Below are 13856 nucleotides of genomic sequence, written 5' to 3'. Positions count from 1 at the left end.
TGCTCTTCAGTATATTGCAAGCGGAGCCGGCGGCCTGCTGGAGGAGGGGCAGCCCCGAGCAGAGCTCCGGGCACTGAGCCCTGTGCAGTAAATCTCTGTGAGAATGCCGTGCTGCACTTTGTCATCATTTAAAAGTACAGGTATCCATAAGAGTGGAGAAATGCACGTCCTAAAATCTGAGGAAGCTAATCACACCGATGTAAAATAACCTGACTCGTACACACACTCGCCGAGGTATTGCATCCGAGTGTAATGGATAACCGCGGTGAGTCCGGCAGTGCGTCCTGTGATTCCCAGGAAACCAGCGGCTGTGCCTGTGGCCGGCAGTAAGGCAGAGCTCTTGAGCTGCCTCAGGACTGAAGAGCTCCTGCAACGCTGCCCAGAAAAGGAGGTTGCTGGAAGGGTTCAGCAATTACAGCAAATACCAAACTGGAGGTACAACCCCAAGCTAACAGACTGTTGTCAAGTCAGAACATTTGTAAACAAACCCAAGAATCACTAAGCTGTACAAGATTCAGAGCAGGTCTGGTCGAATTTGCAGGCTCTGGGTCTTGCTACAGTTATTCTGTAATGGACAGAATTCTTCATAGTGCTCCTGGTAAAGCAGTGCAAAGTCTGGAAAAATTGACTCCTCAAAGCCCTGTGCTGCAGAAAAGAAACAGAAGTATTGTTTTTAAGAACTGAGTTGATCTTCAGAAGAATAATCTTAAATTTATGTTTGTGCAGTTCAAACAAACCTCTTGTAAGTAACTAAGAATCACTGTAAACATCTTGTGATTTGTGGACACCTGGGCACGTTCACTGTGGGGTGCAGGGAGTGTTGGTGCCGCACCAGTGTGATCTGGTAGTGTGGCACCTTTGGACAGCATGGCACTAAGTGACTGCAGACGGTGAAGAACCATTCTTTTCTGTCACAGCACTGGTTCTGAGCCTGTAAGAGTGAAGAATTGTGACTCTCACATGTTTGTTACTTCCTCTTGAATTTTCGTTGCAGATAGTTGGTTTATCAAGGTAGATAAAGGCCAGTTCCATTCATGCAGGAGGACTGACTAGGGAAACGTTTGGAACTTTCCCAGAAATGTTTCAAAATATCCAAGTCGTTTTGCTTTTTTATTCTGTAAATGTCGTCCCGGTGCAAAGTCCACCTTTGCGTTTGCACAGCAGATGGAGCTACTGCCTGAGAAACAGGGCAGCTCACGGGTCATGAACTTAGGAAATGCGGCCATAGGCAAAAACGAGCGATCTGATTAACCTTTGCTGGCGCCTGGACCCAGATCAGTCCTTTGGACTTTCCCTCTTCTGGGACTGTCTGAAGTCCAGTTTTGTTACAAGCTGGCTTTCATTTCAGCTCCTCTTCAACTTTATGTTCTTTTTCTAGGAGCAGAAGTTACTTGGAATAGAGTTGTGCTGGGTTTAGTTACTGGCACTCAGAGAAATTTTACTGAGCTCAACAACGTGCCATTTTGCTAATTTTTAATGGGAGGAGAAACTGAGGTAGGAATACCTTGAATACACAAGTCAGGAAGTGCATCTAATGGCAGGAAAAAATATTATCATAATATAACAGTCTTCTATTGATTAAAATAAATCTAGATGTTATTTATGAAATTGAAGTGATCTTTGAGAGACTTTTTACAACATGGGTTTCAACATTAACTTCTGTTAATGTACTGTAGCGCTATTTACTGTATATCCAATTACTTTTGGTAAGATTTGAGCCTTAAAATGTATTAAAATGGCAGAGCTTCCACAGGTGTTTGTTGGGAGTACCACCACCTTTCTCTAAAAACAAATGTAATTAATCCACTTGTTGAAAGAGGGCAGAGAAGGCTCTCATGCATAGATTGCCTAAATGGGACCCTTACAGCATCTGTACATTTCAGGGAGGATTATTACAACCCTACTGCTTTAATGATTCACCTGTGTAGTGCAACAAGAAAAAGCACCCTTCAAACTGGCAGGAAAAGATTCTGGGATGCACAAAGTCTGAGATGCTGGAAAGAATTCTTTGAGGGAGAGTTCCTTTTGGTAATTTACAATTTGATTCATTTTTTAAAAATTTATTTTCTTAATGTGAAGATAAATGCTCAGCATTGTAGATGCTTCTGCATCTCTGCCTTTTCCTCAGTGAAGGCTGTAATTGCCATGTCACTATCGGGGTATTGGGGAATTTGTGAGGCTGCCAGCAGGAAACTGTTAAGAACTTCTTCCAGTTCTCTTACTTATGGTTGTTGTTGGACTAATGCATGTTCTGTCCTCTTGAATATATTTGGGTAGACAGGAGAAGTTCCTAAGAGCAGTGCCTTTTAGGAGTTGGGGACCCATGATCGAGATGTGTTATGCCAAATCATCTCTACAGGGGATTAGAATGTTAATTCTGTGTAGTTCTATTAATAGATCAGGTGCTGCAAAGCCATTTACTTCAAGAGTGCTTCCTAATAGTGCCAAAGTCTTGTGGCATCCCTCAGAGCACTGCAACAGGATATTTGGAGAAGTCCCAGCTAGTGCCTCTTGCAAAAAGTGGAGTACATCTGATTTGCAGAGAGATGGGAGTCTGTTTCAAGACAATTTCAATGTTCTCTGTTGTTAATTTGATCTGGTTTTTTAATATTTTATTTTTAAAAAAAGGCATGATTTCTGTCAAACACCCTTCAAAAATATCCAAAGTGATGCCTTTCACTATATTTTAAAATTCTATTCTTAAAAAGCCCTCTTTTTTGTTTTTCTTAAAAATACTGTTTATCAGTTTACTTAAGAGCCAAAGCAGTCTTAAAGACTACACCCTTGAGTTAATAATTATCAAAGACAAAGGTGACTGCAAAATTTTGGCCTTGTCTTACATTTTGAAATCTAGATGTAACCATTGGGGCTTTTTGGTTTTTTAATTAACACTAAGCCACTGAATATTTACAGTCGAGTTGTTACTTTGCAGCTTTACAGGTGACACTTGAACTCAGCTCCTCTTATGCAGTTCAGAAGAAGTGTATCTGTGGCCCAGTGATTTAATCCTCAACACCTGGGCAGCCTGATGCTCTTTCCTTTCTGTAAAATATGGACAGCAGATTATTCCATGGGGTGCTGTGCAAGCCAGTCATCTGCAAGGTAACTTAGAAAAATTGAGATTAAACTTCCTCCAGAAATTCTTTATTATTATGTATTTTGCTTGTCACTTTACATCTCTCAAAAGTGAAAGGCAAAAGGCAATAAATCCAGGCCTGGTTAATAAATCTGGGCCTTAGGTGTTGTCATTGCCTTTCTTTCAGAGGCAAAAAAGCTTTTACTCTATTGAATGATACCAATTCTTATTAGGGATAGAAAGAGAAATGGCTGCAGACTCTTGTCTCTTTGATGAGGGATGTTAGTATCATGGGATTCACTGCTCTTTAAATTTCCCGAGTGTGGCATTAATGCTGCGTGGACTGTTTTTCTTGACAGCTAAAAGTTATTGTAGGGTCACAATGTCCTATCACTGGATCATCACTGGGTGCTAGATGTGTCCCTAAGGTTGGATGTGTGTAGTCAATGCCATTTCTGGAAGGATCTTGCCAAGCATGTTCTAACAGGATGAAAAGCTTCTTAATTACATTTAACTTTTCACCCAGTTATGAATATGAGTGACTGACTCAGTATTCTGTTTAATACTGACTGATGTAATCACAGAAACAATTCTATTTTTAAATCGTAATTGTAAATATTGCACAGGCTGAAAATCTAGCCCTGAATAAAAACATACTCTTCTCCTGCCCCCAACATGTTTTTACTAAATCTGTTCAAATGTATGTTGATTTTACCATACTGGAAATTTTCAGCAGGATTATCCCTCTGAGGATTTTCAAACCAGTAAATGTGGATTGTATTTTAAAGGTTTAATTATAAATTTGGTTTGCCTATTTGAATATTCACTTTTTGTAACTGTATCAGAATTTATTAATTTGATTTTTGTAGCTAAGGTCATTGTGCAATATGAAGTAATGGACTGGATGGCAGAATTCCTAAATTCTAACCCTGGGTTTGTCTTGCGCCTGAAGCATGGTGAGGCAAGTCATTCACATTTTCTTGTAGTTGTAAGGTGATATTCAGCTGCAGGGTTTTAGCTCCATAATATTTCTATGGAACTGACAACTCTCTAGTCAGTTCTGTAGCCTTTTAACTATTTGAGCACATTCTTCACCTTTCTCATTCCTACTCTTTTACTCCAAGTGTGAAGGAAGTGTGACTGAGCAACAGACCCTGCAGAGGCACAGTTGTGCAGAGAAGATGCTCAGCAGCTCTTAAAGGAGTTACCTGTGGATTCTCTGTCTCTTTTGAACAAAAAAGATGTCACAAAAAAGACATCACTAGGCCTCTTGAATCCCTGCATGCTATCTTCCAAAACGGAAACAAATCTCTTCTAATTTCACAAGTTGCAGAAAGATCGGAGTGACTTCATGTGAAAATGAGCATTCTCTTGGTCACAGAATTCTGAAATTATTTTTATAGTAAGAGAAGACCTCAGGGCTTTTTCTGATATAATTGCTACTAAAGGGTAGATCAGGGGTGCACAGGAGCTAAGGAGCTAACTGAGGAAAAGGAGCTGTGACAGGAGGTCAGCAGGCTTTATACCATCAGGAAAAAAAGGAGAGATCAACAGAAATCAGATGGAGAGCATTGTTACTTTTGGCAAAAGAAGAGAAGGCTCCTTCTCTGCCTGCAGAAGTGCAATCACAGAACAAATGTGGTGCCGTGGGAAAAGATGAGGATGAACAAGGACCATTGGGGGAGGCATCAGAGCCAGCTGAACCTCAGCCAAACATCAACAAGAAGAGTAAAAAACAGCTGGTAAGTACTAGAGATTCCCATCTGTAGGGAATTGAAACATTCATCTGCTATGCTGATGTGATGTTTGGAGATGCTGAGTGCCAGGATCCAGGATACTGCAGAGAGACTGTCAAGGCTTTGTCTGCTCCTTAGACTTTTGCTCCTTGCTGAGTCTGCGTGGGCATCAAGGACATATCAGGAGGGACAGTGAAGCTGTGGGGCTGAGGGTGAAGGTTACAAGGAGCCAGGTCTTTTCAGTGAGCAGAAGAGGCTGGGATAGGAAAGAAGACATCCTGAAGGGTTATTGTAATCTAAAGAGAAGTGATGATGCAGGGTCAGTGGTGTCCTTAAGGTAGGGGAAGACCTCACTCTTCCTCTGTGAAAGCAGCAGAGCTGGGGGCCTATCCTAAGTGTCAGTACATAAATGCTTGCAGAAAAGAAAAGCAGAAGGAATTTGAAGTTTGGGCACAGTTGGAAAACTAAGACGTCATTAGAAATAGAATAGCAGTTACCTGAAATGTATACTTCAGTTATTACTTTCTTACTTTTAAATGCAATTTGATGGTATCAAATGGTTATTTAAAAGAAGATTGATTGCAGAGTTCTAGTTGTAGGTAGACTGACTCATGGTTTAGTGACTTGGTCAAATGTTTACCAGTCCTAGCAGAGCCAGCTCAGCTCTGACTTAACTATCTGGAGTAGTACTTCAATCTTCTTTTTCTTATTTTCCATCCATAAAATTGTATAATGAGTGTGATTATGTTAACATTTACACTACTACTTTCAGACCTGTAGATCTGCCAAATTTATTGCTAGTTGCAATAGACTATCCTCATTATTTGACCCAGATTTACCATCTTGTACTGCCCAAGTTAAAGTCTGACTAATTCGTATTACAGCTGGAAGGCTTAATTTTCCATGTGTTGAAGATAATAGATGTATGAAAGGAAAGTGAAAATAGCAAAGTTAGTTCATATGCCAAGCACATCAAAATTTGTTCTTGAGAATCTTTGTTAAAATGACTACCTAAATACATAGCTCTGTCTTATATTGGTATGCTTTAATATAGAATATTCATTTGATCAGTGCTTCAAGACTGACTAATGTAAAAAAAAATAATCTTTGTATCTGTAAGCACAGTAAATTTGTTTTGGAAGTCATTTAGATATTGGGTAAGTGAATGCCATGATGTTGCAATCTCGCACTAAGCCCAAAAGCAGAACACTGAGCTTGGACTCTGCACCTTTGTAATCTATCAGTGCAACCTTTTCTCTCTTTTACCAGCCATAGTGGAAGCACATTGAACTAGCAAGTGATTTTTATAGCTAATCCTTGCCTACTCTTTGCTCCATATTCTCCTTCCAATTTTTGTCTCATAAAACCAGTCATTGAAGTTAATGCAACTTATCACCCAGCAGAAGTTACAGTATGAAGAAACAAAAAGCTGCACATCAAAGAGTCTTCTGTGCAGACAGAGCAGACAAAAGACTTCTTTGTGATGAATGTGCAGAGTTAGCTCTGCCACTCTAAGTCAGCAGTGAATTTTCTTCAATTCCAGCATTGAAGTAAAAGAATGTCCTTTGTTCTTGTAGGGGGTTTACTTTCGTTTCCAAACTCCTGGCAGGCAGTAAGCATTGACCTAACAACACAAAAGGTAATTTCCTGTGTTCAGAATTGTGATATACTTTTATAGAGGTGTATCTTGGTTTATTCAAGTTAGTAATAGGTACCAGTCATTCCTGCAGTGAAGTGAAACAAGCAGCTTCCACAGTCAGTGATATCTGGAAATCATGGGACTCACTGCTAACAAGACCTCTTATTTTTTGCCACACCCTCCATGGAGATAATGTACTGTTGTTGTTTGTTGTTGTTATTGCAATATATGACGGTAATTAATTTTGTAAATATCTGCATTTGCAATCACTAGGGTTTGGAATCTAGGAAAATAGTATGAAAGCGCCAAAAGAAATGCCATCATAGCTCCCATCCAAAATTAGAGATTAGGGTAGACATTTACACCAATACAGAGGGTCAGGGATATTTCAATGAGGTTTCAATACAAGTGGCTTTTTTTCCATAAACCTGCTTGCTACAAAAGTATCACTTGCTTTTGTTAGTGCTGTGATGACAAGACATTCCTTTGTGTGTGTAAAAAGGGGAACATGGCCTCTTAATTTACCAAGGACCAATTTTATTCACAGGTAGTTTGGAAGGGAAATAGGCCCTTTTTGTATTTGCTATTAATTTCTATGAAATTTGTATTTGTTACATAGAGGCCTTGTGCTTTTTGACTGAAAGATTTGCATCTTGTTTGACAGCAAGACAGTTATCTACTAGAGATAGTTGTGTGTTTTATGTTACTAATAGGGATAAGAAAGAGTGAAATAGCATTTGGAGAAAGCATGAGAAATTGTGTCTCTAGGCAGGTTGGACAAGTAACTTTTACAATGGGTTAAAATTGAATAATGGAATCTGGTAGAAAAGTTGCTTTAGAATCCTTAGAAAATCTGAGAGTGTAAGTGAAAAAATGAAGGGGCAAAGGGGAAGCATAAGGACCTTCATGGATTATGGAGAATGAGAGTAGTGTTCATGCTAACAAAACTTTGTGAAGGGGTTGGCTTTGGGTAGAGATTGCATTTTCAGGGTCTTCACTTCTGCAGTGCAGAATGGGTTTAGAGTGAGTGTGCAGCTAAAACATGGTAGAACATGCTGAAATCAGTTCCCCAGGCTGTATTATTTTCCTTCTTCATAAAATCAGAAATTCAGATTGTTTTGCTATCTCTGTGCTGGCAAAGCTTGTATGACATACATCCAACATGGGAATTTACTCCTGCAAGCCATATCCAGTCTAACTGTAATACACTTACATAAATGACAGAATCCTTTGTTTTCATGAATTTTAACACTCCTGATGTGATACCTCTCTTCCTTTGGATTATAGCTAAAAGCAAATTAGTGATCTGTTGATTTGCATCATGAGATATGGGTTTGTTAAGGTCCCAGTAAGGAAGACAGTCTATAAAGTATTGCTTAAAATACCTTTTGTTGTGCTAACACTGTGAAGGAAAAGGATAGTGTAGGTAGTTTTATTTCCTTCCAGATGCTGAGTTGTGTAGTATTGAACAGGTCTCAAATCAAAGCTCAGCACACTGGGCAGATCCTGTCCAGGAAAGGGCATCTGACATTTTGGTTCTTTGAGCTCTTGCAGGATTTTCTTAAAACAATTCTATTTCTCATGTCTACTGTCAAACAGAAATTCAATTCGCTCAAGCGTTTGTTGCACTTTTAGATGAAGGCAGGGACACCCAGGCAGTGTAATGAGAGGTATGGAGTGAGAGCCAGCTGTGGGCTCCTGTCCTGCAGCTGGCTGTGTCCTGCAGCCACGGCAGATGTGTCACACAGCACGGCTGACCGCCAGGCTCTGCATCAGCACAGCCCGCGCCTCTCAGGCAGCACTGGGTACCGGGACCTTCTGCCCAGCATCAGGAGCCCGGCAGGAAAGGCTCCGTGCATAAAGAGCTGCGAAGTGATGCAGTTACACGGCTGCCTTCTGAGAGCGCCCGCGTTTTCAGGGCAGATAATCCAGCCTGGGTGGGCGGGGAGTGATCCTAACTAGGGCTTTTAGGTAACTTCCATAGCGTCATCATCGTCAATAGCAATACTACTACTAGTAGTAGTAGTAATAATAATACTACTAGTAGTAGCAGTAGTAGTAAAATGTGATGCCTGTAATAGTTAAGTTACCCCTCCCTGTTAGTCTGTTGAACTCTGGATTGATGGAGGGTGTTTTGAGCTTGTGCATAGTTTTACACTGACATGAATTAATTAATTTTGTCGGGGGCAGGGCGGTGAGGATATTTGCATATTCTTCTTTCTTCCAATTTATAAGTAAACTTCTTAAAATAATTTTTAATAAGAAATATTTTTTAAGAAGTAGCCTGCAAAACTCTCAGCTGGAAGTAGGAACTTCTGTATTTCATAATGGCTCATTGACAAACAGATGGCACATTTTTCACCTAGTAGAAAAGTAAAAATAATAATTAAAGTGTGAAAAAGTTTACTCAATACTGTATTCAACTTCTTGATTTAGGGGGAGAAAAATCCAACCTCACTGCTCAGTTATCTTCACTGTGATTCATCAGCTGCTGTCTCCTGGGCAGGTCTGGTTTCTGATTGGGCACAGAACTTCTCAAGGTGTGTCTTTTGTCAAGAAGCTTTTGCATTTTAAGAGCCCACAGCAGACCATGATAGTCTCCTGCTATGGTAAGAACTGTTGTATGTCTATTTATTAATATGTACAGTCTGACTGTTAGAAACATTGCTTGGTGGTTAGTAACAAATAATTATGTGTGTTAGCAGATGTTTCCAAGTCAACTTTTTGTGGGTTTAAAATCTGCAAAGATTTTAATTTTGGATCTTAATTGTGACAGCTCTTGCTCAGTATGCTAGTAGTGATTTTTAAAATTCTGAATTAAAATGACCGTGAATATATAATAGTGAGGGATATTGTCAAATCTAAAGAGAATTGGATTAAAATATTTTTTGTAATGTTGTAATACTTTGAGAGAGAAAAGTTTATAAGATTTTAGATGGTCTATATTTTTTATAAAAATTGTATGTGTCAACTATCTGCAAGTTAAGTAATACAAGGAAACTTTCTTCTAATGTTTCATTATGTTCATGGCAATTTTAGTTTTCCTGAGTTATGAATTGGCTTTATATTTTCTTGTGAATTTATCAATCTAAATTATTTAGAAGATAAAATTAATCTGATTTTCACATATCTTTTTCAGCTGAGTTTGAAAAAATAAGGGAGAAGCCTGAGGAAAAATACAGGGATGTATTAGAAACATTTTTGCTTTGTAATTGTCAGTTTTATGTCAGCTTCACTATCAAATAAAAAGATGCAATCACAGGGATTGAAAAGACTTGAAACGTGCTACATAGACAAGTTTGCATGTAAATGTCTGTGATCTAACACTGTTAGAGGATGGCAGAAAAGGCTTAGGAAAACAGCAGCTGTAATACCCTACAGTGTAATGTCTGCTCTCCTCCTTCACAGCAGCGCTGCTCAGAGCTCAGTGCACATGACTGTACTTGTTTCAGCTCCTGGAAAAATGTTGTAGTCATGGCACAAGCAGCAACTTCTTTGTGAGGGATGATACATAGTAAGGGGAGAGTTTCATTTTAATATTACATTTGTAAAAGATTAATTTTAGAATGATATATAACTGAAAACAAAGAACCTTTTAAGGATAAATTATTTAAAGATATATTTAAGAAGTAACTCTTTCACCAAACTATCAAAACCACAGGGGTTTTGTAGATATTCAGAGAGAAGTTTCTTGCTATTAAATTACATGGATTGGGTTCTAGTGCTTCAGCATATTTCTTGGTTTTAGAAGATTTTGTACTTTACAGTTTTGTTCTTTAGAATAGTAAGATTCTTTGTTTATGTACATGAGGAGTGTCTTCACAGTTAGTAAGGTAAAGTGGATTTTTTTCTCAGCATTTTAACTCTGAGCACCAGTCAACACAAGAGGGTGCTGAAATGCTGGCAAAATAGTGTTATATACACAATATACTTTTTCTAAATATGGTTGTTTTGATCTCTCCCAGTCTTTTCTTGCTTGCATATTCACCTCTGTGATATCAGAATACCCCTCTTTCTAGGTGTTCTTATAATGACATCAAACACATTCATCTCACCAGCAGCTGGAACTATCAAAGAAAAATTTTTCAGTATGCAAATAAACTTAGCTGTAACAGCAATTTATGTAATTTATGTCATGTTCTTGTCTTGCTTGTGCTGGCTTTAGTTCTATGTGCAGGGGTCAGAGACTCGTTTCTATTTCTGTATGCCATGCTATCAGCAAAGGAGGAAGATAGTAAAAACTTTGAAATGCATTTATCATTCATGGGCTCTTGCCCATAGACCCTCATGGTGCAATTAATTTAACCATTCCCTTATTTTCTGGGCTGAAGCTTTAAGGATCCACATGTGTCCTGCTCTTCAAGCTCATTTCCTCAAAGTCTTGCAGCCAGTGTGCTGCTACAGAAGAACCAAAGTGCAAATACTATTGATAAAGGCATTTACACTTTACAAGCTTAGAAATTTGATTTCCAGAAATGAGATGTTGTGTCTTTGTTCCTTGGATGGCAAAATTATAAGATACTCTGAATTAAATATTTTTAGGTGGGTTTTGCTTTCAAAAGATAAAGCGTGCCATACCTTACAGTCCCTACTGCTGAGTCACCACACTATATTTCTAGAGTTGGGTGTAGTTCATCAACCAGCTAGAGAAAGATCCCTCTAACTGGCTAAAGAATACTCTCAGACAGTATTTGTCAGGTTGGAGTCCAGGAGAATCACTCAGCAGTTTCCAATCATTGTAATGGTGGATCACATTAGTGAGTGTCTGCTGTGTGCATGTGCAGTCAGTCAAGTGTTTGTAAAAGAGCAAATGTGTTCTTTGTGTCTTCCTCTTTGGTCACATGCAGTAATAAACTCAGTTCAAACAGCAAACTGCTAAGTCTGAACATCTTGAAAACAGCCATTAATTTCATGTCTATAACTTTTCCTATGTGTCCCAGCAGCTGATTGCAATCACCAGTGCCAAAGTTTGGACACTCACATACCTGATTTGTTGCATTGAAGTTCCACATCTCAGTGCATTATTGGTTCCTGCAGTAAATGGCACTCACAAATTGTGCAAGGATTGCATAATCCTTTGCAGTGGATTATATGATTTGAATTATAATTAGATGCCGGGCTAAGTGCTCCTTTTGTCATATAAAAGTTTTCTGAAAAAAAAAAAAAGGAAAATAATCTAGTCACTGTTGGACTCTTTTCTGCATATTTTTAATGAAAGACCTGTCATTTTATTTGATGGACTAGTGTCTTCAGGTTAGTGCTGCTTTCTTAACTGTGTCTAATCTCATTTGATTTAAGCATCATGGAATAATGAAAAAATCGATGTAGCATAGATTTGTGTTGAAGTCAAGGGGGTTAGCAAATCAGTAAACATCAGTTCATCATGTTTAATTAGCTAACAGGAATTTTCTGAAACCATTATACAGGATCTTAACAAATAAATGGGTTGTAGGCTTATTAATCTATAGTAAAGTTCTGGTCTGGAGACTGAAAACTTTAAATCTGACTTTTTCCTTCATACAGAAAATACAAAAGATTTTGTCTATATAGTTGTAGTAGATCCTATTATGTGAAGCATTTCTTTTAATCCCTTTTCATTAACCTCTGAAGTTGAAAAGATTAATATTTGTCTCCATCATTGGATCATTTGCAAGAAGTAAAAGAGCATAAACAACTCAGAAATTCCTTTACATATCAATATATCAAATGCAAATACATGAACTGTGCAGTGTTAGAGCAGTGACCTTCAACCAGACTCTAAGTCAAGAATTTCTATTTCCAAGGCTTCTCATTCTTGCCGAGTATTTTCCTGGCATAATGTATGGATCTTTTGTGGTGTGTTGTTTGCTGGAGAATGAATGGAGGCCCTCTGGCTCATTTATCCTACTGTCTCACTTGGGATTTGAACTATTTTGCTAGAAAAGAATGTCTAGTGCACTCACTTTCAACTCTAATCCCCCATCATTAAGCTTGCTGTAGCAGTTCCCTGTTGCAGAACTATTTTCTCAGCTATAGAGCCTGGTGATGGTTTTGAAGAGTAGCTAAGATTTACAGGATATTGTATGCTTGTGATGTTCAGCTCTCCATCATAAACATGTTATATCTTAGAATGAGAAAAAATACCTTTGTTTCGAGTAATTTTATTTCACTTCCTCCATACACTTTCATTTTTCAGTTTGGTTTGTCTCTTTTTGTCCTGTCCTTGTCTCAAACAGTTGGAATTATGGCCAGCTGAAGCCTTGTCATAACACTGCCATAAAAGCTGTAATAGACTGAAAAGCCCTGTGGATTGTTTTGGTTGGGTTTATCGGGGTGTGGGGAGTTTGTTGTTTAGTTTTGTTTTTACAAAAACCCCAACCAAACAAACAAAAAACACCCAAAACCCCCCACAAACAAACAAAAACCCCACAACACTCACTTTGTATGCAGGCAGATACCATTTAAGAAGAAAAATACTATTGTTAAATATATCTGTATATCTGCCTTGATATCCAAGTTAAGGAAATTATTGCTTACTATAAGGTCATTTGGGATTTTTTCATTACAATTCTCTAGTATTAGTGTTTTTTTTCTTGCCTTACATCACAGCTTCTCAGAATATTAACACTTTTTTTTTCAATTTGCATAGTTTTGCTGTTAACTTTCCCTTAAGACTTGCCAAAATAAAGCTATTTTTAAAAATGCCTTGAGGACTGCATTATTTTACAGGAATTCAGTCAGAAGACGACATACCAACTGATGCAATTCAACTATGGAATTTTTTTTAATTAATGGGGAAAAAATTATGTATTTAGAAAACAGAAACCTATTATCTAGGGGACTCTTGATCTACTTCTAGAGCTATTTACATGTTTACAGACTCTTCCACTAGTGAAACTGCACTATTGCTCATGTAACAGCAGGGGAAAAAACCAAACAAGGAAAATTTTAGTCATTCTCAAGCGTCAGCTTTTTCTATAATCATGTTTTACTGTAGGCTTTCAGCTATTTATTTTGGTCTGTGTTAGATTCCTGTTCTTTATTCTTTACTCTCTCTGCTTACTTCAGCTTAAAATTTTCTTGATGTCTTTTCATGTGACTGGTTTAGCTACTGCTTTTCTTCCTCTTTACTGCATCTTACGTTTATCTGTGTCTTTCTTATTAATACCAGGTTTATTTCCTAATTTTTGAAAATACTATTAGAAGGATTCTTTAGAAGTGGAGTCCATGGAAATGAGAGAGGAAAAGTGAAAAGTTAAAGGTCAAGATAGCTTGAGGAGCAGGATAAAATGGAATTGTCCAAGAGAGAGGATGACTTCAGAAAAACGGAAATAAAATTTTAAAATACCAGCATTAGCAAAAATGGTCTAGGAAACTAATCATATTACTTTGCTCATGAAGTTTGGGGACCATCAATAAGTGTAAT

The 13856-nt window shown here is 38.1% G+C and overlaps 1 protein-coding gene across 1 annotated transcript in view; it reads left to right on the top strand.

The window, feature by feature from the left end:
* The first annotated feature begins 4261 nt into the window (after positions 1-4261).
* BCAR3 (BCAR3 adaptor protein, NSP family member) overlaps positions 4262-13856 on the top strand; it is an 89524-nt gene continuing 79929 nt past the window's right edge. Inside the window, exons 1-2 of the mRNA XM_066325216.1 lie at positions 4262-4818; positions 8888-9060. The gene's annotated coding sequence lies outside the window, so the exon portion shown is untranslated. The remainder of the gene's footprint in view (positions 4819-8887; positions 9061-13856) is intronic.

Source organism: Sylvia atricapilla, chromosome 9, assembly GCF_009819655.1.
Source record: "Sylvia atricapilla isolate bSylAtr1 chromosome 9, bSylAtr1.pri, whole genome shotgun sequence".
Lineage (NCBI taxonomy): Eukaryota > Metazoa > Chordata > Aves > Passeriformes > Sylviidae > Sylvia > Sylvia atricapilla.
The sequence above is the reverse complement of the archived record's forward strand: the minus strand, read 5'-3'. Positions and strand labels throughout refer to the sequence as shown.